At 40.2% G+C, this 21,567-nt stretch overlaps 1 protein-coding gene across 3 annotated transcripts in view; it reads right to left on the bottom strand.

The window, feature by feature from the left end:
* Positions 1-21,567, bottom strand: part of ATP11B (ATPase phospholipid transporting 11B (putative)) — a 113,395-nt gene that overhangs the window by 91,059 nt on the left and 769 nt on the right. The window contains exons 1-3 of one of the 3 annotated variants that reach the window (XM_010592797.3): positions 17,456-19,514; positions 17,178-17,337; positions 652-800 (exon numbers count right to left, since the gene is read on the bottom strand). The exons of 1 other annotated variant lie outside the window; for it this stretch is intronic. The gene's annotated coding sequence lies outside the window, so the exon portion shown is untranslated. Of the gene's footprint in view, positions 1-651; positions 801-17,177; positions 19,515-21,567 lie in introns of those variants that run through there. One more of the 3 variants, XM_010592798.3, reaches the window with a different exon arrangement.

Below are 21,567 nucleotides of genomic sequence, written 5' to 3' on the forward strand. Positions count from 1 at the left end.
ATGTCTTCTTGGTTTTAAATTTTTTATTTTGTGATTATAGGAACAGCTAGTACAGAACTATGCAAACTGAATGCATTTCTACTCTCCATCAAAAACATGATGCTTATAAATTTTATTCATGCTATTTAAAGTTCTGTGATTTCTCAACCCTGCTTTTACAACACTCTGAAATAGTGAGTGATGGCCACATTTTGTAGATGTGAATGCCTAATTCAAAATCCTTTTCAAGGACAAAACACCTATCTATTTTCCTCATAAATTTCCTTTTAAACACTTCACAGTTTGCTTCTGTGATAACACATGCAGAGAGAGAGGGAGGTCTCAACCAGAGTTGGAAATCACTGCTTTGTCTAGAATGTCACAATCATCTTAAAGATATATACTGTTTATTCATTCAACTAACATTTACTGAGCTTAAACACTACATTACGCCGTGAAGGATTACATGGTCTGTTACATACTCAAGTAAATCAGAGCGTGTTTCACCTCAACGAATAAACGAACAATCAAAAATAGTCTGATGCTAACGCTTTTGTCTATGGTCATATTTCTCAAAGAGGGGTCACAGGAGGTTTACCTACTTAGCTCATAAGAAATTACAAGAGGGATTCATAGGTAACTGGAGCTTTAGACTGCCTGAGGCATACTTACTCAGTATGCCCTCCGTAACTATGTTAAGACATTCTCCACACTACAGTGCCTGTCTCTTAATATGCTTTCTGTCTTCCTCCTTTTTAGCATCACTCCCACTGTAGCTCAACTCAATAGATTAATTCAGATGGAAACGTGTCTGAGCAAACCTGAAATTGAAAAATATAACTGTTATTACTTTAACACTGTTCATATCATGCATGTCAGCTAAATTTTCAAGATGCCAAGACAAATGAGACTGAGAACCACTAATCTAGAACTTTATTTTATTTTACTATTCGCTAAATTCCCTCCAAGACTGGCCTTTACTACTACGTACATCTTAAAAAGCAAAAAACAAAACAAAGAACCCCAAATAGAAAAAACAACTATAGCGGTACCTGTTATGACTAGAATCAGTGTGTGTGTGTGTGTGTGCGCGCATGCACGCACACGTGTGTGCATGTGCGTGTAGGATGCATGCATTGTTCTGGACACAGGCGCTCGTGGTTTCCCACTCTACTGGATGATCTGAACCAGGGGTCAGATTCTGAAGTTCTGAACTCCTGAGACATCTATAATTACTTCAAGGGGACATATTAAAATGTTCCAAAAATAAAACTAAATCACACTGGATTTAAAAAATTCTGTACAGCATCTCATTATTGCAAGACACCACAATTCAAAATAAGATTATTAAAAAAAGAGAACAAATTTTTCCTTGTTCCTAAAGATGACATGGAAACCCTGGTGGCATAGTGGTTAAGTGCTATGGCTGCTAACCACAAGGTTGGCAGTTCGAATCCACCAGGCACTCCTTGGAAACTTTATAGGGCAGCTCTACTCTCTCCTATAGGGTTCCTATGAGTCAGAATCGACGGGAACAGGTTTTTTTTTTTTTTTTTTTAAAGATGACATCCATTTATGTATTTTGAGAGTTTTTTTTTTCAGTTGAGATTAACTCATACAATCTGTTTTTTGACACACAAAATAGTTAAACTTGACATTTGAGACTACAGAGTAAGTACAGCTAAATGTTCCTTATGGAAATTCAACACATACACTTCAGTTCACTAGCATTATCTTCTCTATAACAAAATGAAGGAGCCATGCTCCAACAGAAATAAAAGAATAAAACTGCCAAAATGATGAACTGACTTAGAGCGGCGTTCATAAACGGTGTTCAGATCTCTGACTCTCGGATACTATATACAAATTTGCACGTACGTGCGTTTTTCTGGTGTGAGCGTGCGGGGGTTTCAGCAGATTTTCATGATGCAAAGAGGTTTACAATCCCTTACCTAAAGATTCCCTATCCCCTCTATACTTAAAACTGGCCTAAGAGAATCCCTGTATTTCAATTACCTCTACATTCTTTAATAGGAATAAAAATAAACGTGTTATCAGAAATTGTATAACTATACTGTTAGTGTAAAGTTCACGCATAGTTTCATGCTATTTCTAGAAAGCACTGTCAGCAATAACTATGGTACCGAGGGAGAAATACAATCCGAACTCCCTAATCACTAGGTCGAGGCTGCACATCAGGGTTCGGGGCTTTGGCACAGAGTACGCTTCTGCTGTCATTCCAGACTGTCCATTCACACTCTCAACTCCTACCAATGCCACCCTGCTCCTTTCTCCCCTGACTTCATCTCATCCTGGCAAAGGAACTGAGACAGATTTCTGCTTTTCCAGCTATCCTGATTTTACTTTAATGCCTGCTAAGGGGAAAGAGTACAGGCTTTCGATGCACACAGGTTTACACAACTTAAAAATTCTTATACTCTAATAAAGTACAAAACTAAAAATCCCCTTTCTTTTCCAACTGGATCTGTAGGCATCATGTTAAAGCCATGTTGTTGTTGTCAGCTGTCACCGATCGGCCCGATCCATGGCCGCTCCACGCACAACAGAACAAAATGCTGCCCGTTCCTGCCCCATCCCCATGACGAGCTGCAGACGGAACTATTGTGATCTAGGTTTGGGGTTTTCACTGGCTGATTTTCAGAAGTAGACCACCAGGCCTTTCTTCCCAGTCCAGCTAAGTCTGGAAGCTCCACTGAAACCTGTTCAGCATCACAGCAATGCACAAGGCTCCTCACAGAGTGGGGGCTGCAATGATGTGCACCAGCCAGGAACCGAACCCGGGTCTCCTGCATGAATGGGAGAAGCCAAAGGTACTCCAAAAAACCACTGGATGAGTGTTTGGGGGTGGCGGGGGCGGGGGGGAGGAATCTCATGGTAGCAGACAGAAACAAACGATAACATACAGGCTTAAAGACTCCATTTGTAACTACAAACTGATGTAACCTTGAGAAACCAGCAAATAGCTTTATAATTTTTAGTAACTGGTCTTTGGCACTCTGTAATACTTGGAAATGAACCACAGCATTTTACATTTTTATACCAAATATACCAATCTCTGCGGCATCTTAAAATCTCAAAGATATTTAAAAAAACATAAAAGAACTAAGAAAAAACTGTAATTATAATTAATAAAAATATTGTCACGCTTTAACATAACTAAGAAAACACCATCTTTAGGGTTCACAGTGATCTAAGTAAATTTGTAATCTTTACCATTCTTGTGTGATCTATTTCCACACAAAAGAAAGAAAAAGCTTCAAAACAAACAAAAAACCAAAATGAACAACAAAGCTCCAGAGTCAAAACAGTAATAACACTGTTGTTGTTGGATGCTTTCGGGTGGATTCCGAATCACCACAACTTATTAAAATAACCAGACAGCAGCTTTATTCAGGCCACATCACTGACATGACAGGATGTGACTCTTGTTGGAAAGATGCATTAATGGACACAGGCACATGAAAACGGCCTGGCAAAAATACCAACCTTTCTGGAGAAGAATGATTTAATGTATCTTACCTTACCACGACCTACAAAGCTAAATGCAAATTACTGTTTCCCGAACATTGACTAAATAAAATACACCTATATGAATGCAGTGTAAGGATAATTAGACACTGATAACAGATCAGAGTAAGGTGACAGAGAATAAGCTGAAACACCACAACGTAAACAATCAAACACAATAATTTTAATTTTTGGTTCCATATTACATAACATTCATTTTAGGGTTTAAGGTAGTTTGCCACCTACCAGACCAGCCTGGGCTTCCACAAGCTCTGGTTTAGTGCTGGGGTAGGTTAGGAATGGCTCTCAGATGATACGATACAGAATCTAAAATAATCTTAGAGAAACTAGCAAGTGATGAAACTAAAACCAAAGCCTAGGCTGACAGCTGGATCCACGTATACGGCAGGAGAACCAAAATACGCCACACCAGAGAAAGGCAAAAGGCTCCAGATCTAGAAGACGGAGGTGAGATCGTTAGAGGCTTCCTGAGCCACCAGGCCACGGTCACAGAGATTGCCTTAATTTCTAAAGATGACTATGAATCTAGCTTTGATGAATCACTACCTAAAACAGACTTTTCTATGTTTAGCCAGAGGACAAAACAACCCAAATTTTGGTGAAATATGAAACATATGGGCTACTATTTAAAGCAGTGACCTCTTAACCATGGTTATGCTCAAATAATGGACCCCTGGTGGCACAGTGGTTAACAGCTTGGCTGCTAACCAAAAGGTCGGTGGTTCAAATCTACCAGCCACTCCTTGGAAACCCTATGGGGCTGTTCTTCTCTGTCCTATAGGTCGCTATGAGTTGGAATTGACTCAACAGCAATGGGTTTGGGTTTTGTATTATAGATACTATTACACTGAATCGTAAATGCCTGTCTACATAGCCATCTCCCCTTCCATATCACGAGATTCTTCAGGACAGCATGTGCTCAGATACTTGGCACAGAGTACTTATTTGACATTTACTGAATGGGTAAAATTCTCTAGTCTTCAAATTCTGAGTTTGATTTTAAAACGTCTTTAACAATACATTTTCTACCAAATTAAATTTAAATTCAAACATAATTAGATGGAAAAAAAGAACTTTAGAAGTGATCCTGTAGAAGGAAACCCAGCATCACTAGTGAAAGAGCGGCTCATGGAATACTTCATTCTGGTGTTTCTAACTCTGTCTTATTCTAACCAAAGTTGTTTATTTTTGCTTTACAGTTGGTGGGGTTTCATTTCTAGATGTCAAAGATATCAACTTCATCCATTTTGGACCTCCCCATAAACTTTCTGGATTAGATGCATCCTGTTTGGCCATAATACAACTATGACAGTGAATATCCATGTATGGAAGCACAGAGAGATTTATGACTAAAGTAAATGAGGTCGTTTAGTTTATATCAAATTTAAAGATCACGGGTCTTGGTAAAGAAGAGTTTAAGATGTCTATAACCAAGAACCCTAAATTTGATTTTTGTCATTTGCCTAACCAGTTAAGCATTTGCTGGATAGGAAGGAGTGAAACTACAGAACCTCAGAGCTGCAGTATCCAGGTAGGAGATGGATGGGTGAAAAGTTTCTATTCAGGTCTTCCAAACACTTTCTCCTCACAATTACAAACAACAATGGCAACGAAGATGGCTTTCTGGGATTTCCCTGGCACATCAGAAGCATTTGGTTACAACTCTGCAGACAAGAGTGTAGACACGTAGTGAAAAACAAACTTGTCTTTTATACGTTATCCTCAAATTTTAATATGAAAAATATGTATCAACCACGAAGGCAGTGATGATGTCTAAACCAATAAATAACAACAGTAAACCCAAAATCTTGTACTTTCTAGCAGGCCCACTTTCCACAATCTAGGTTTCCGGCCTTTCATCTTGCCATAATTATTGATAAACATTTTTAATGTTTCTCAAAATCCAAAATGCTCTAGTTCTCACAGAGAATGAAAGTGCATTCTGCCCCTGTTATCAGACAGGTACAATACAATACCAAACCCTGAAATCCAGCACATCCATCAAAATAATGCTATTACTGAAACGAGGTTTCTGAATACCCATAAACTTCACTCCATATAAGCTATTCATTCCACCTATCATTTTTTGATTGGTTCCTTAAATGTATTTGCCTAAAACACATCATAGTCCTCTATTACAGCTAAGATATTACATGCCTCAAAGCCAAAAATCCTTTTGGGGAATGAGCCAAAGGAAGGAAGGCAGGCCTCTAGAGAGTACTTGAGAAATAAGGTTGGTCTGGACTTTCACAGTGATAGAGAGGTGCTGCTGGCACTTAGAGGGCTGGAAGGAAGGTGGAGAAACCAGACATCTGCTCTGCACTGTAGAATCCTGCCAACAAAGAACTGCCCTGTGAACCGTGTGACTTTCAAATATCTGGCCTGATACTCATGTTGGTAAAAATCTCTATGGAATAATCTGAACCCCTTATTTAAATAAAAACACAAAATATCTGGTATGGATTTATAAACTTTCCAGGAATGAAACTACTATTTAAATTGAAGGAAAATTATACTTTGTTTCATCAGATTTTATAAAGAGTTCACTGTACGGCCCGTGGACACCCTTTTAACTCAGTACTGAAGTCCCTGAGGTTCACCCTTCAGCCAAATATTAGACAGGCCCATAAAACAAACAATAATACATGTAGCTCAACCACAAGACTAAATGGGCACACCAGTCCAGGCGCAAGGGGTGAGAAAGCAGGAGAGGGCAGGAAAGCTAAATGAGTGGAAATGGGGAACGCAACGCTGAGAAGAGAAGAGTGTTGACACATTGTGGGGTTGGCAACAGATTTCACAAAACATTATGTGTATTTTTTAATGAGAAACTAATTTGCTCTGTAAATCTTCACCTAAAGCACACACACACACACACACAAAAACCAGACCATTATAAGGGCCTCTTAACCAATCTCCCTGCCTCCATGGAATGTCTCTTTATTTAATCAAGTATATATTTTTCTTTTATGTTTTATAGTTTGGGGGGAATTTCCACATATTTTAAAAGTTATTCCTGGGTTTAAAAAAAAAAAAAAAGAGTTGTTCACTGTCTCAGAAAATCACATCACTATTAGCAAAGTCACTTGTTTTTGAGTTGGCTCACCAATATAATACGTTTTTGTCAGTCTGCATTAGTAGCCATGGCATTGATGCAGCAATGATTATGTTGTTGTTATTAGGTACGACTCATAGCGACCCCATGTGACAGAGGAGAACTGCCCCATGAGGTTTTCTAGGCTGTAATCTTTACAGGAGCAGACTGCTAAGTCTTTTTTCCTGTGGAGCCATTGGGCGGGTTCAAACCACCAACCTTTGGGTTAGCAGCTGAGCTCTTAACTATTTTGCCATCAGGGCTCCTTAAATAATCATAGCATCTGATTAGGAGCCTTGGTGACGCAATGGTTAAGCACTTGGCTGCTAACCTGAAAGGTTAGCAGTTCGAACCCACCCAGTGGCTCCGCTTGAAAATGGCCTGGTGATCCGCTCTCGTAAAGATTACAGCCTATGTGGGGACCATGGTCTCAGGGAACATCTAGCTCAATTGGCATAAAATAGTTTGTAAAGAAAATGTTTGGTGAGTAGCATCTGAGGTCTTAAAAGCTTGTGAGTGGCCATCTAAGATACTTCATTGGTCTCACCCCGTCTAGATCAAGGGAAAATGAAGAAAACCAATGACACAAGGAAAAGATTATCTGCTGGACTCAGTCTGGTCCAAACGACTAACAGGCTGTAATTACCACGGCCTCCACCAGACTGAGTCCAGCAGAACTAGATGGTGCCTGGCTACCACCACTGACTGCTCTGACAGGTATCCGGGACAGAGTTGGAGAAAAATGTAGAACAAAATTCTAACTCATCAGAAAAAAAAAAAAACAGACTTACTGGTCAGACGGAGAGTGGAGAAACCCCCAGGGTACGGCCCCCGGGCACCCTTATAACTCAGTAATGAAGTCACTCCTGAGGTTCACCCTGCAGCCAAAGATTAGACAGGCCCATAAAATAAAACGAGACTAAATGGGCACACTAGCCCAGGGGCAAGCACAAGAAGGCAAGAGGGGACAGGAAAGCTGGTAATAGGGAACCCAAGGTCAAGAAGGGGAGAGTGTGAATTGATAAGCAAGGCAGAAGAACGCAGGGTGGAAGGAAGATCACAGTTGTTTTTCCAGTTTGACATGCTGGAAAGCTGTCTTTGGGAAACTGAAAAACATGCTTCACAAGAAAGTAAAACAAGCCTACACAGGCCTGGAAAAAAAAAAAAAAAAGGCCCAACAAATCCTAAACCACCGGTATGAAAATTAAACTTTAAGGACAGAAACGGTTATTTAGCAACACTATCTGAAGATTTGGCATCAAATTGAAATAAATGGGAAAATGTATTTTTAAAAAAACCACAAAAGGATCTTTTAGTGTCTTTTCAGTCCTTTCGGCAAGAGGGGCTCATTTATGCTGCATAATGACTATTAAAACTGTACTGCTGATCTGCAATTTGCATTGCTTTCTGATATCTTCCCGCAAGCAATTCAAAGAATTTCTTTTACCAGCCAATCAAAAAGTACTTATTGTGCTTTGTACTGTGCTAAGGACCACTAACAATTAAAAAAAAAAAAAAAAATGACTTGGTCCTTGCGACTTGGAGTTAATGAAACCTTAGTGATGTAGGCCTCAATTACTTTAGATACAATCTAATTTCGTACTTCCTCTGACATGTTTAGGATCAAACCACGGTTACTTTCTGGTTTGAATGTGGGACACCCAGTATGGACCCATGATAAGCAATTGGATATACTTGTTTTTGTTGTTGTCAGTTACCTGTGAGTTGACTGCAGCTCGTGGTGACCCCAGGTGTGCAGAGTAGGGCTTTCAAGGCTGTGACTTTTTGCAAGTAGATCACCAGGCCTTTCTTCTAAGGCACCTCTGGGTGGGTTTGAACTGCCAACCTTTCAGCTAGCAGTTGAGTGCTTAACCATTTGTGCCACCCAAAGACCACATTTAGAGCTTAGAAAAGAGGGCTGGACTTGAGATTGGGACCCACCAAGTAACAACTGTGATGGTTAAAGTCAAGGATGTATGTATGACTGCCCATGAAAAGTGTGCAGAGAAAGAACAGAGGACGGGTGAGAGATGGAATTCTCAGAGCCGTCATTTAGAGATGCACATGGGGGAAGACAACAAGCAAAGGAGAAAAATCATCAGCGTGGATGGAAAACAAGAAGAGTGACGAGGCAGAAAGCCAGGAAGGAGAAGTTCCCAAAAGGGATTATTTCATATGCTGTGACGAAAGATGAAAACTGGAAAAAAAAAAAAACTCAACTGAATTTAATAATGATGACATCATTGGTGACTTTTGCCAGCACAACATGAGCAGAGTTAAGGAGGATGAAGTCAGACTACAATGGATCATAAGGTGAACAGAAAATGGGGGGCGGGAGGAAGGGGGCCAAATAGTAGCTACAGAAAATCCAGATAAAGTGAACGATTCTTACTGTGAAAGAATCATAAGCATGCTTTTAGGTGGAAAGGAAGGACCTGGTAGAGAGGGAAAAAAAATAAAGTTATGGGGGGAAAAAAAAACCTATTGTATCAAGGAAGAGGGAGAGAAAAGGATCAAGAGCCAAGGTATAAAGCAGCAATTTGGGAAATAGGCTATCTCTCCATCTGAAAATTTTTATTTGAATTTTTCTATTTCAACATGAAAAATGAAGGAAGTTGAAAGTGTCAACATCACATTTTTTATCTTGACAATCCCAAGGAGTACCTATGTGATGAGACGACACATCGTGTGTTCAGTTACTATGCGTGTTTACACACTTCCTAGTGTCCTGTGGCTTCTCCTATGTGATGAGTCTACACAGTGTGTGTTCAGTTGCTCTGCGTGTTTACACACTTTCTAGTGTCCTGTGGCTTCTCCTGTGTGATGAGTCAACACAGCATGTGCTCAGTTACTCCGTGTGTTTACACACTTCCCAGTGTCCTGTGGCTCCTGCACACAAGCACATCTCTTTTTACTGGAAGCTCAGGCTGCTGCTGTCACAAACCAGACCACCAGATTCTCCTCACATGGCTCAGGTAACTCTAAAATTCACACTTTTTTTTTTAGTACTAGTAATTATTTCTGATATAACAAAAAACACAACATAAGTAGGAAAGTTGGAGACCTTTTAGTTGTTTATCCTCATACTGACTTTTGATAAACAGTATTGCTGGCTCTCAGAGTTTTGGATTCCAGAGACCAGTATATATTTTTTTATAATTGGGAAACTGACACAGGGCAAGATGTAGCAGTCTGTTTCCATTAAGTTTAAAAAAAAAAACAAAACAGCCTTGGAAATCCAACAGGGCAGTTCTACTCTGTCCTGTAGGGTCACTGTGAGTCAGAATTGACTCCACTGCAGTGGTTTTTTTTTGCGGGGGGGGGGGGGGGCGGGTGGCAGTTTGACATAGGGTTGCCTTTTCATTTCTCCAAGCATGAGTATTAAGGGGAAAAAAAGTAGGCAAAACAATCTAAGACTTAAAAGACCGTCCTTTTCAAACATCTGAGAAACTGTCAGGGAGCAGAAGAGCCTAAAAAACACATGACAACTAAATGTAATGTGGTGTCCTGCATGGGATTTAGAACCAGAAATGAGGACATTAGAGAAGAGCTTATAAAATCCAAATAAATTAGTTTATGTGGCATTTAATCAATAATAACGTATCAGTATTGGTTCATTAGTTGGTACAGACATAGCATGACAATAAACCCGATGCGGAGGAGTCTATTCTGGCTCGTAGTGACCCTACAGGATAGAACAGTCCCACAGGGTTTCCAGGGCTGTAATCTTTACGGAGGCAGACTGCCACATCCTTCTCCCACACAGTATAGTAATATGTTAATAATAAGAGAACTGGGAGGGCTGGGAGGGAGGGGGGCAGTAACCCAGAATTCTCTGTACTGGCTGCAACTTTTCTATAAATCTAAAACCATTCTACAATAAAAAGTTTATTTTTAAAAAGGGCAGTCATTCTCAAAAAATGATATCTACACATTTACGCAAACATACATACTACATTGACCTAATTTTTCTCATTTTGCCACAGAAAATAACACACAGAGGGTTCACGATTAACAAAAAACTAATGCGCAACAGGTTTTTAACCCTTCTGGAGCTTCACCTCAGTCTTAGGCAGATTCATGATGGCCAGAGAGTGATGATTTCCCACTACTGCCAAGTCTCTCCCATACGGAACTCTCTGAGTTCCCGCCCTGACATTAAATCGGTTCCTGAGTTTGGAAAAGTTCCCACTTTGAACTCTTACCTCTACTTCACAAAAGCAAAGACGGATAAAGTAGAGCTGCACAGGGTTTCCAAGGCTGTAATCTTCACGGAGAAGCCCTGGTGGCGCAGTTGAGAGCTGGGCTGCTAACCAAAAAGTTGGCAGTTCAAATCCAACAGCCGCTCTTTGGAAACCCTATGGGGTAGCTCTACTCTGTCTTATAGGGTCACTATGAGTCGGAATCGACTCGACGGCAATGGGCAATCTTTACAGAAGCAGACTGCCACATTGTTCTCCCTCAGAGCAGCTGGTGGGTTTGACCTGCCATTCTTTGAGTTAGCAGTGAGCGTTTTTAACCACTGTGCCACCAGGGCTCCTTAGAGAAGGGTCAGGGGAAGGAATTTCTAGGCAGCAGTGGTAGTCAGATAGGGTGACAGGTATGTAGAGAAAAAGGAGAGAAGACATCAACAGTTCCTACAATTACTCAACCATGGCCATTCTCCAGTTGATATAACATTTCAGGCACAAGAAGTAGCTAGGCAATGCCTGTACTTTAATGTCTGTCTCCTTCTGTAAATACTCTATAATGTAAACTCAATACAGTTGGTTCTGAGCAGCATGACACTTTTTTTTTTTTTTTAAGAGTTTTTCAAAGTCTTTTTGAATCTTGGTTGCCCAGAAATTATTTGGAGCTTGGAAAGTTTCTGATGTTGAAGCAGAAAATGGAAATGCTGAAAAGAGATAGGACAGTTGTCCAGTTTTACTAATGACAGTACCAACTGTTGACCAAGATGTAGGGAAATGGGAACGCTCATGTTCTGGAAGTCAATTTGGCAATACCTAGTGACAGCGATGATGTGTACACTGCACGGCCCAGGAACTTCTCTTCCAATTATTCCACTTCAAACAACATCAACAAGAATGGCCACTGCAAGTTTTTTTTTTGTAAATAGGAAAAAACTGGCAACAATCCAAATATCCATTACAGAAGAAGATACATAAATTGTAGTATATTCCTTTAATAGCAGATAAAATGAATGAGTATAAATATCATTAGAAAACAAAGTGAATAGAGGAAGCGGACCGCGGGGCATTAAGTATAGTGTGATACCACCTCTATAAATGTTTAAAAACATAAAACACTCCTAATTATCAGCTATGGACATACATTTATGTAATAATTTTAAGAACATGGGTGGCCTACACTGCAAATTAATGACGACAGTTGCCTTTGGGGAGACAGACAGAAGAGGAATGAAGACCCGCAGCAAAATGTCAACATTTATTCATTCTGGGTGGTGAGTACAAAGATGCTCTGAACTCTTTATTTTTTAATTAAAAAATTAGAGAGCGTTTCACAGGTCTCATCCTATCTGGTGCAAGGGAGAAAGAAAACCAAAGACACAAGGGAAAGATTAGTTCAAATGACTAAGAGACCGCAAGTACGACAGCCTCCACCAGACTGAGTCCAGCACAACTAGATGGTGCCCAGCTACACCACCGACTGCTCTGACAGGGATCATAACAGTCCTGGGCAGAGCTGGAAAAAAATGTAGAACAAAATTCTAACTCACACACACACACACACACAAACAAAAAGACCAGATTTACTGGTATGACAGAGACTGGAAACCCCGAGAGTATGGCCCCCGGACACCCTTTTAGCTCAGTACTGAATTCTTGAGGTTCACGCCTCAGCTAAAGATTAGACAGACAGGCCCATAAAACAAAACGAGACTAAATGGGCACACCAGCCCAGGGGCACGGACGAGAAGGCAGGAGGGGACAGGAAAGCTGGACAAATGGAAACGGAGAACCCAAGGTCAAGAAGGAGAGAGTGTTGACGTGTGGGGCCGGCAACCGGTATCATAAAACAATGTGTATTACTTGTTTAATGAGAAGTTAGTTTGTTCTATAAACCTCCATCTAAAGTACACTAAAAAAAAAACTTTTTAATAAAAAAATAGTGTAGTATTCAGCCACAAAGAGACATGAAGTTCTGCTACATAGTAGGGTGTGGATGAGCCTTGAAAACATTATGCTGAGTGCGATACACCAGCCACAGAAAGACGGATATTGTACGCCATCACTTACATGAAGTAACTAGAAAAGGCAAACAGAGACAGAAAGCAGATTAGTGGTTACCAGGAGCTGAGCGTGGAGGACTGGAGAGGGTGAGGGAATGGGGAGTTGCTCCTTAATGGGTTCAGAGTTCCTATTTGTGGTGATGAGCAAGTTTTGAAAATAAATACTGGTGATGGAAGCACAACACTGTAAATACAATTAATGTCACTGAACTGTGAACCTACAAATGCTTCAAGTGGCAAATCTGACTGTATGTAATATACATATAGTATCTGTCACATGCTGCATAATGTCTCTTCAGGCAATGCCCACCACAAATGTGTCAGTGGTCCCGTGAGGTTATAACAGAGTTCAGAAATCCCCATCAGAGAACAGGATGTAGTGGACGTAACCTTTCAGTGAGCACAACAGCTTCCCGCAGGCAACAAGTGTATCTCATGTCTCTTGTATATGAAGTGACTGCACTGCCAGCATGTAATGGTACAGTAAATCGCTGAGGGGGTTATCTGCCCCAGGAAATCATATGGTGTTCACACAACGACCAAATCACATAACGTCCTGTTTCACAGAACTTATCATGGACGTTAAGTGACATGTGACGCTGTGTGTATATGTATGTGTATATATATGACAACAAAAATAAAGAAACAAAAGAGTGAGGAAACAGACTCCTAGAAGTCTGGCTGGGGCAGAGACTGCTTCATTTTGGCAGTTCCAGAGCTTAGCAATATGTCAGCACAGAGGTGTTCAGAAAATGAGTGAATGAATTAATGAACGAGAAAGAAATGGTGGTATTAAAAGTTGACTCAAGGTTGAAAACAACTAAAACAAAACAAACAGAAACCCCTGTCCTCATGAGATAAACGTCAGAAATATGGAACATGTTAGCTAGCGAGAAGTGCTAAGAAAAGCAGAGAAGGGGGACAGGGAAGCACTGGGGAGGGTTACAATCTTATACAGAGTGGCTAGACAAGGTGCACTGGTAGGTAAAGTCTGAATAAAGACTTGAAGGGGTGAGGGGGCCCACAGATACCTGGGGGAAGCACACTCCAGGCAGCCTTAACAGCCAGGACAAAGATGCTGAGTCTGAGGTAGGCTTGGCACTTCTGATGAACTGCAAAGAGGCGCGTGTGGATCAAGCTGAGTGGGTGAAAAGTGGTGGGCGATGAGAAGTGACTGGGGAGCAGGGGAAGGGACAGATCACGCAGACTTTTCCTTTTACTCTGAGCACAGGAATTACATGATCTAACCTGGGTTTTGGAGCCCTGGTGGTGCAGTGGTTAAGAGCTCGGCTCCTAACTAAAAGGTTGGCAGTTCTAATTCACTAGCGGCTCCTTGGAAACACTACAGGGCAGCTCTACTCTGTCCTATATGGTCGCTATGAGCCGGAATCAACTCCACAGCAATGGGTTTTTGGTTAGGCGCCCTGGTGGTGCAGTGGTTATTAAGCGCTCAGCTGCTAACTGGAAGATCGGTGGTTCGAGCCCACCAGCCACTCCATGGGAGAAAGATGGGGCAGCCCGCTTCTCTAAAGATTTACTGCCTTAGAAACTCTATGGAATCAGTTCCACTCTGTCCTGTAGGGTCACTATGAGTCTGAATCGACTCAATGGCAATGGGTTTTGGGTTAACCTGGGTTTGAATAAAACCATTCTGCCTCTTGTGTTGAAAACAGACTGCAAGGAGAGAAGGGCAGAAAGAACGCAATGAACTAGGACATTCAGGCAATAATACAGGCGAGAGAAGAGAGTGTCTCAGCCTGGTCGGTGGCAGAGCGGAAAGAAATGGTTCTAGATATATCATTTCCTAGCAACAAAAAAAGAGGGAAACCTGATTTGCCCCCGAAACAATGCATTCATTCTTTCATTCTTTTAAGTTCTAAGCAAAGCATTTTCACAATTCATGGGCCCTCTCCATGATTTCTTCTCCCTGAAGATGTAACCAGGGAAAAAAGTAGCTGACTTTAATCCTATCTACAGCTTAGACTTCAGAAGGGGAAGAGGAAAGGAGGAAGGGAATGTATAAGGGAAGAGCCGCACTAGGAATTATGGTTATGCACTTAAAAAAAAAAAAGCCTTCTTTTTGGATAGAAATACTTACATATCGAAATACTCATGGTGAAATTATATGATATCTGGGATTTGCTTCAAAATAACCTAAATGGGTTGGAGAGAGATGCTGATGAAGAGTGAGCTACTTGTATCAGGTGGACACTTGAGACTGTGTTGGCATCTCCTGTCTGGAGGGGAGATGCGAGGATAGAGAGGGTTTGAAACTGGCAAAACGGTCATGAAAGGAGAGATTGGAAGGATGGAACAGGCTGACTCATTAGGGGGAGAGCAATTGGGAGTATGTAGTAAGGTGTATATAAACTTATATGTGACAGACTGACTTGATTTGTAAACTTTCACTTAAAGCACAATAAAAAAAAAAAAAAAAAAAAAACCTAAATGAGAGGGGGCATCAAGTGGGGGAATGATGAAACAAGATTGGCCATGTGTTGGTTAACTGCTGAAGTTGGGTGAAGTTTGGTGAAGGGTAAATGGAGGCTCATTATACTATTCTTTCTACTTTTGTATATGCTTGAAATTTCCCTAATAAAAGGTTTAAAACAAGAATAATGATAACCTGTACTAGATAGACTGGCTTCACATAATAAGAATTAGCTATATACACGACAACACGTTTTTGTTCTTAACTTTTGCAAAATGTAGGGCAATGAACACAGAATGAATCTGTGAATATTAGTTATCCCACTTCCCTCCTTTCCTGAAAGTACTCCACCTCCAATTAAACCGTGGAGATGAATGCACGAGACTTAATTAACTAATATCTGTAATTAATTCAACATTTTATCTAAAATTTGAATAATTTAACAGTTTTAAAGAGAAACGAGTATGGTTTTCTACATAAGCTAACTCTTAAAGTTATCTAGACTACACATACACGTTAGAGGTTTGGAAAGAACTTGGCAATACCAGGTGGAGGCTAAGGAAGGAAGAAAATATAAAATTAAACTACAGAGATCATTCTAAGTGAGCCCGCCAGCATGAAAAAATTCAGCGTTCTAGCTTTCTCACAAGCACATCCAAGAGTCGGAGTTTTCTTACCACCCCTTTCACATCCTGAGAAGTAACAGAGATTCAATGCATCCCTTATTCACCACACTGAGGAAAGCTTCCTGAATCCATTACAACTATACATACGAAAGGATTAACTATAAATACCTATTTCTAACCTGAAATATCAGTTGAAAAATAAGTCTTCTAATATTTCACATATAAGTATCTAATCAAAACCAAACCCACTGCCATCAAGTTGATTCTGACTCATGGCAGTTCTACAAGAGAGAATAGAACTGCCCCATAGAATTTGCAAGGAGTGTCTGGTGGATTCAAACTGTCAACCTTTTGGTTAGCAGCTGTAGCACTTAACCATTAACGCTGTGCCACCAAACCAAAAAATCCACTGCCATCAAGTTGATTCCGACACATAGCAATCCTATAGGACAGGGCAGAACTGCCCCATAGTTTCCAAGGAGTGCCTGGTGGATTCAAACTGCTGACCTCTTTGTTAGGAGCTGCAGCACTTAACCACTACGTGAACTACGCCATTAAAATAATTAGAGCTCCTTAAATAATCTAATCACGAATGTTTCTCTTACACTGAATTTTACAATATACTGAGTCTAGAAAACAAGCAAAATAAAGAATACCTGAGAATAAAAATCTACTGAGTCTCTAAGCTCAGATCTTAAGACGCGTTTAGTTTTGATGTTTGGAAAGTTGGAAGGAAATAAGTATTTTTGGTAAAAACTGGGCTAATATATCTTCTTTAGAATTATCAGGATTCAGATAAGTATGAAAACAAAAGAATTATAAATATGGCTATATGTTATCTGAGGAGCCCTGGTGGCATAGTGGTTAAGCACTCAGCTGCTAATAAAAAGGTCAGTGGTTCGAATCTATCAGCCGCTCCAGGGGAGAAAGATGTGGCAGTCTGCTTCCATGAAGATTAGAGCCTTGGAAACCCTATGGGGTAATTCTACTGGCCGCTGAGTCGGAATTGACTGGACGACAGTGGGTTTAATGGGAATAATGGCAATCTAACGCTCTCTGGAGGACCTGGGACAAGGCCCCATCCTCGGTGCCCTGGGAGTACCTGGGATTGCTCCAATACTTGACCCCTAACTGAATGAAAAACTGGGTATTTAAGAATATATACACACACACATATATGGATACACATACATACAGATAAAGAAGTATCTAGATTCCTAAACATGGTTTCCTGAGGTTAAAACTTACTTAGTCACACCCAAATAAATACCACCGCAGGCCTGTGTTTCCTTTTCCTACTCCTTCTGCATTCATTCCTTCGGAGCAATGAAGGCAGGTGCTTCAAATCAATGCTGAAATAAATCCAATATTCATTCATTTATTCAACCAACATTTGGTGAGTCTAGAACTGCAAAGAGACAGAAGGATGAATAAGATATGGGCCCTACCCTACGACAGTTACAGTCTAGCCCAGCAGGTGACGTATCTAGACTTAAACAGGTAAGATGCTATAAACATGAGCTCACCTTTAATGTTAGATAGCAGCACCAACAGAAATATAGTAAGAGCCATAAATGCCAGCCACAGGTGTAATTTTAAAATTTCTAGCAGCAAGATCAAAAAAAAGAAGAAACATAAAATTACTTTACCCAGTATATCTAAAATATTACCATCTCAACGTGTAAACAATATAAAAAATTACTGAGTGTCATGGCCTGAATTATGTCCCCCCCAAAATGTGTGTATCAACTTGGTTAGGCCATGATTCCCAGTATTATGTGGTTGTCCTCCATTTTGTGATTGTAATTTTATACTAAAGAGGATTAAGGTGGGATTGTAACAGGGCCCCTACTCAGGTCATCTCCCTGATCCAAGGTAAAGAGAGTTTCCCTGGGGTGTGGCTTGCACCACCTTTTATCTCCCAAGAGATAAAAGGAAAGAGAAGCAAGGGGAGAGTTGGGGACCTCATACCACCAAGAAAGCAGCACCAGGAGCAGAGCACGTCCTTTGGACCCAGGGTTCCCATGCCCGAGAAGCTCTTCAACCGTGGGAAGATTGAGGACAAGGACCTTCTTCCAGGGCCAACAGAGAAAGAAAGCCTTCCCCTAGAGCTGACACCTTGATTTTGGACTTTTAGTGTACTTTTACCCTGAGGAAATAAATTTTTCTTTGTTAAAGCCATTCACTTGTGGTATTTCTGTTATGGCAGCACTAGATGACCAAGACACTGAGATATTTTAGGTTTGTTGTACTGTTTTTGAAATCATGTGTATTTTAGACTTATAGAATATCTCAATTTGAATCAGTCATATTCCAAGTTACTGAACAGTATGGATATACAGGATGGCGAAGTACTAAAGATAATTGATGGGGAGTGTGGAGAGCAGCATGAAAGAGCAGGATAAAGAGCACAAATGGAGTGGTTAGCTTGGAAAGAAGAGAGGCCCACCCTCCTTTGAGACAGGTGGAATAGAGGGAAGAATTAAGTACAGATTTAATCAAGTTTGGTGAGTGTGAGTGGGTAAAAGAAAAGAAAGTTGAGCTAGTTAGGCCAAGAGTTTCCCATTTTCTCAGTGAATCTGAAGGCAACCTTACCAGCCTCCTCCCCACCATCACCAACACAAATCTGAAGGGATTACATTTATAAAACAACTGCAGAAACAATTATCCAGCATAAGATATTTTTGTATAGTTGTTTTCATTCCTTACAGTCATTTTTTACCCTTCTTCTGGGCTGGTCAATCTTGAATTTTGTCACTTTGTCTCTAAACACAGAAGCAATACTATGGGTTCATTCTTTCTTTCCTCACGTGTTCTCCATGTATTCAGCAAACACGTCCCCAGTGTCTACTCTGTGTCAAGCCCTATGTGAGGCACTGAGCTCACAGACTTGAAGAAGCCATGTTATAATTCCCGGCATATAGCAAGCGCTTTAAACACATAGCATTACATTGCTCTCTAAAGAAATAGTACTCATCAACTAAAATATGTATTGACAAAGATTTTCATTTCAGAGTCTACATCAGTGCTGCCCTGTAGAACTTTCTGGAGGATGGAAATGTTCTGCTCTGAGCTCTCCAATATGGTAGCCAATGTTGCTGTTGTTGGGTGCTGTTGATTCTGACTATTGCGACCCTGTATGATAGCACAACTGTCCCATAGGGTTTTCTTGGCTGTAATCTTTATGGAAATAGATCACCAGGTCTTTCTCCTGCAGAGCCACTGGGTGGGTTCGAACCACCAATCTTTCAGTTAGCAGCTGAGCACTTAACCACCAGGGCTCCTTATGGTAGACAACAGCCACATGATTTTTAAATTTTATTTAATCAGAATTTTTATTTTAATAGCCACATGTGGTTAATGGCTACTAAACAGGTCTAAATATTAGAATACTGTGAGTAGGTTATGACATTTCCACTATTATAATCAAGGTGCTGTCATCTCTAATGAGTTAATAGACATAATAAGTTGCTAGAAGTGCATATACTATAAATAATATTAATTGTTCCAGAAAGACATTATAAGAGAATTTGCTTAGCTTAAAATAATTTTAACACTGTGAACCAACAAGGAAAAGACAAAAAAAAAAAAAAGAAAAACAAAGGATAGATATTCCAGTCTTTTCTTTTTTCACTCTACTTTCCCAAGGGAAAACGTCAACCTTCTATCAACCTTCCGATTCTTCTCATGTCAGGCAGTGAAAGTACTCTGTCAAGATAAGGTATCAAACATATTTTTAATCAGAGAGAAACTACTAGGGCAAAGGGGTTATTTAATAAAGTGACAAGCATTTTTTGGCAGGACAATGTAAGCAGTTGAAAATCAGGATTCGTGTAATGACTAAAGTGTGCTTTTAACACTAAACAAGGAGTCCCGGTGGTTTGAACCCACCCAGCGGCTCCGCAGGAGAAAGACCTGGAGATCTGCTCCCGTCAAGATTACAGCTAAGGAAATCCTATGGGGCAGTTCTACTCTGTCACATGGGGTTGCTATGAGTCAAAATCGACTTGACAGCACCTAACAGCAACAGCGTAACCCTAAACAACCTTTCCTTGTTATTTGCTTATCCATTTCCCCAAATTTGTCCCATATATCTAAATTTTAAAAATAAATCCATTGCTAAAAGACACAGTGACTCAATTCATTGAGCAAATGGGAAGTGTCCTCTAGACTCCATTTGAGTTGAATAATTTCTGTCGCAATAACTAGAACAGATGTTTATGACTGGGATAGTATACTTTCACTATTCTGTGTACTGACTGCCCTTAGTGTATAATTTTAACGAATACAGAAACTTAAGCAGAGATACAAAGTCCTACGTTGGCACAGGTGTCTGATTATACACTCACAAGAATCTGATAACTTAAACATAAAACCAGTGAGGTGAGCAACTAACCATCAGAGACAGCATTTTCACACACAGCAACCTGTTCAACTGGTTAACAACCCCTTGAAAATTAACCACACAACTTTTTAGCTGTGTTCATGTAAAACCCTTTTTAAAAACGTTACTACATTTTTCTATCTTGAAGATGTGAGTGGTTATGCAACCAGGGTTTTATGTACAAAAAAAAAAAAAAAAAATCAAAAATACCCAACAATGAGAAGTGGTGACTTAACTAGCAAAAGCTTCTAAGAGAATCAATTTAGAGTGATCTTCCTACCACACAAAAACACCATCGGATTATTATTTTATGTATAAATATTTGGATAATCAAGAGCATGAGACCAGGTGTGTAATAATTAACTTCCACAGTCGAATGACTGTGTTATGGCTTATTGCAACAAAGCCAACGTATTATAGCAATATCGTATTATAATGACATCATTGGCTTGGTTTCCTAATAAGGCAGATATCTGGGATATCTGACTTTACAATTAGATAAAAATAGAGAGCTAACATTTGTACCAGGGAGTGGCAGGAAGTTATAGTTTTAGTTATAAGATTTTTTTTTTTTTCTTAAGAATGATGCCCATTGCAAAATGAAGTGACAGAAACCTGTCTCTGAAACACCATCCGTCTAAGTCTTAATAAAATGCTGTTCCAGAGCTGGGAAAAATAGGAAGCAATGCTTCAGCCCCACAAAAATCTGCACTGTCCCACAGAAACAGTTTCTGACTAAGATTCAATGCAGTCTCTTGAATTAATAAATAAAAACACCAGGTTTTAGAAGCCCTTCACTGATGACGTTTGGAAATTAAACAGTAACAGGCCTCAACAGACAAAGTTAACACGTCTTCCGCAGGAGGCAAATTTCTGTCCTAATTATCACAGCTGCCTTAATGCTGTATTTCTGGGGCTGTTTTTAGCTGCCAGGAAGCAAGAAAGGTTTTTCTTTTTTTTTTCCTCCCTGAATTAATTCTGAGAAAGGGGACGCTTTTTCCGTCTTAAATCATCCTTTTCTGAGTTTTTTTTTTTTCCCTCTAACGGCTCCAGCAAAACTGAAAAGTTAACCACTCGTTCCAAATCTGTTTCGTTCCAATCGCCTTGAGAATGGAAAAAAGTGAGGCTCGCATTCCACAAGTTTGACTTGGGGTGCAGAAGGCGCCAGGTAGGAAGGGAACGAACTGTCTTTTTCTCAAACGAGGCGGGGAGCTGGGATATTCCTCGTCCCTCCTCCCGGTTCTGCGTTGAAGG

Source organism: Loxodonta africana, chromosome 1 (assembly GCF_030014295.1).
Source record: "Loxodonta africana isolate mLoxAfr1 chromosome 1, mLoxAfr1.hap2, whole genome shotgun sequence".
NCBI classification, from domain to species: Eukaryota; Metazoa; Chordata; class Mammalia; order Proboscidea; family Elephantidae; genus Loxodonta; species Loxodonta africana.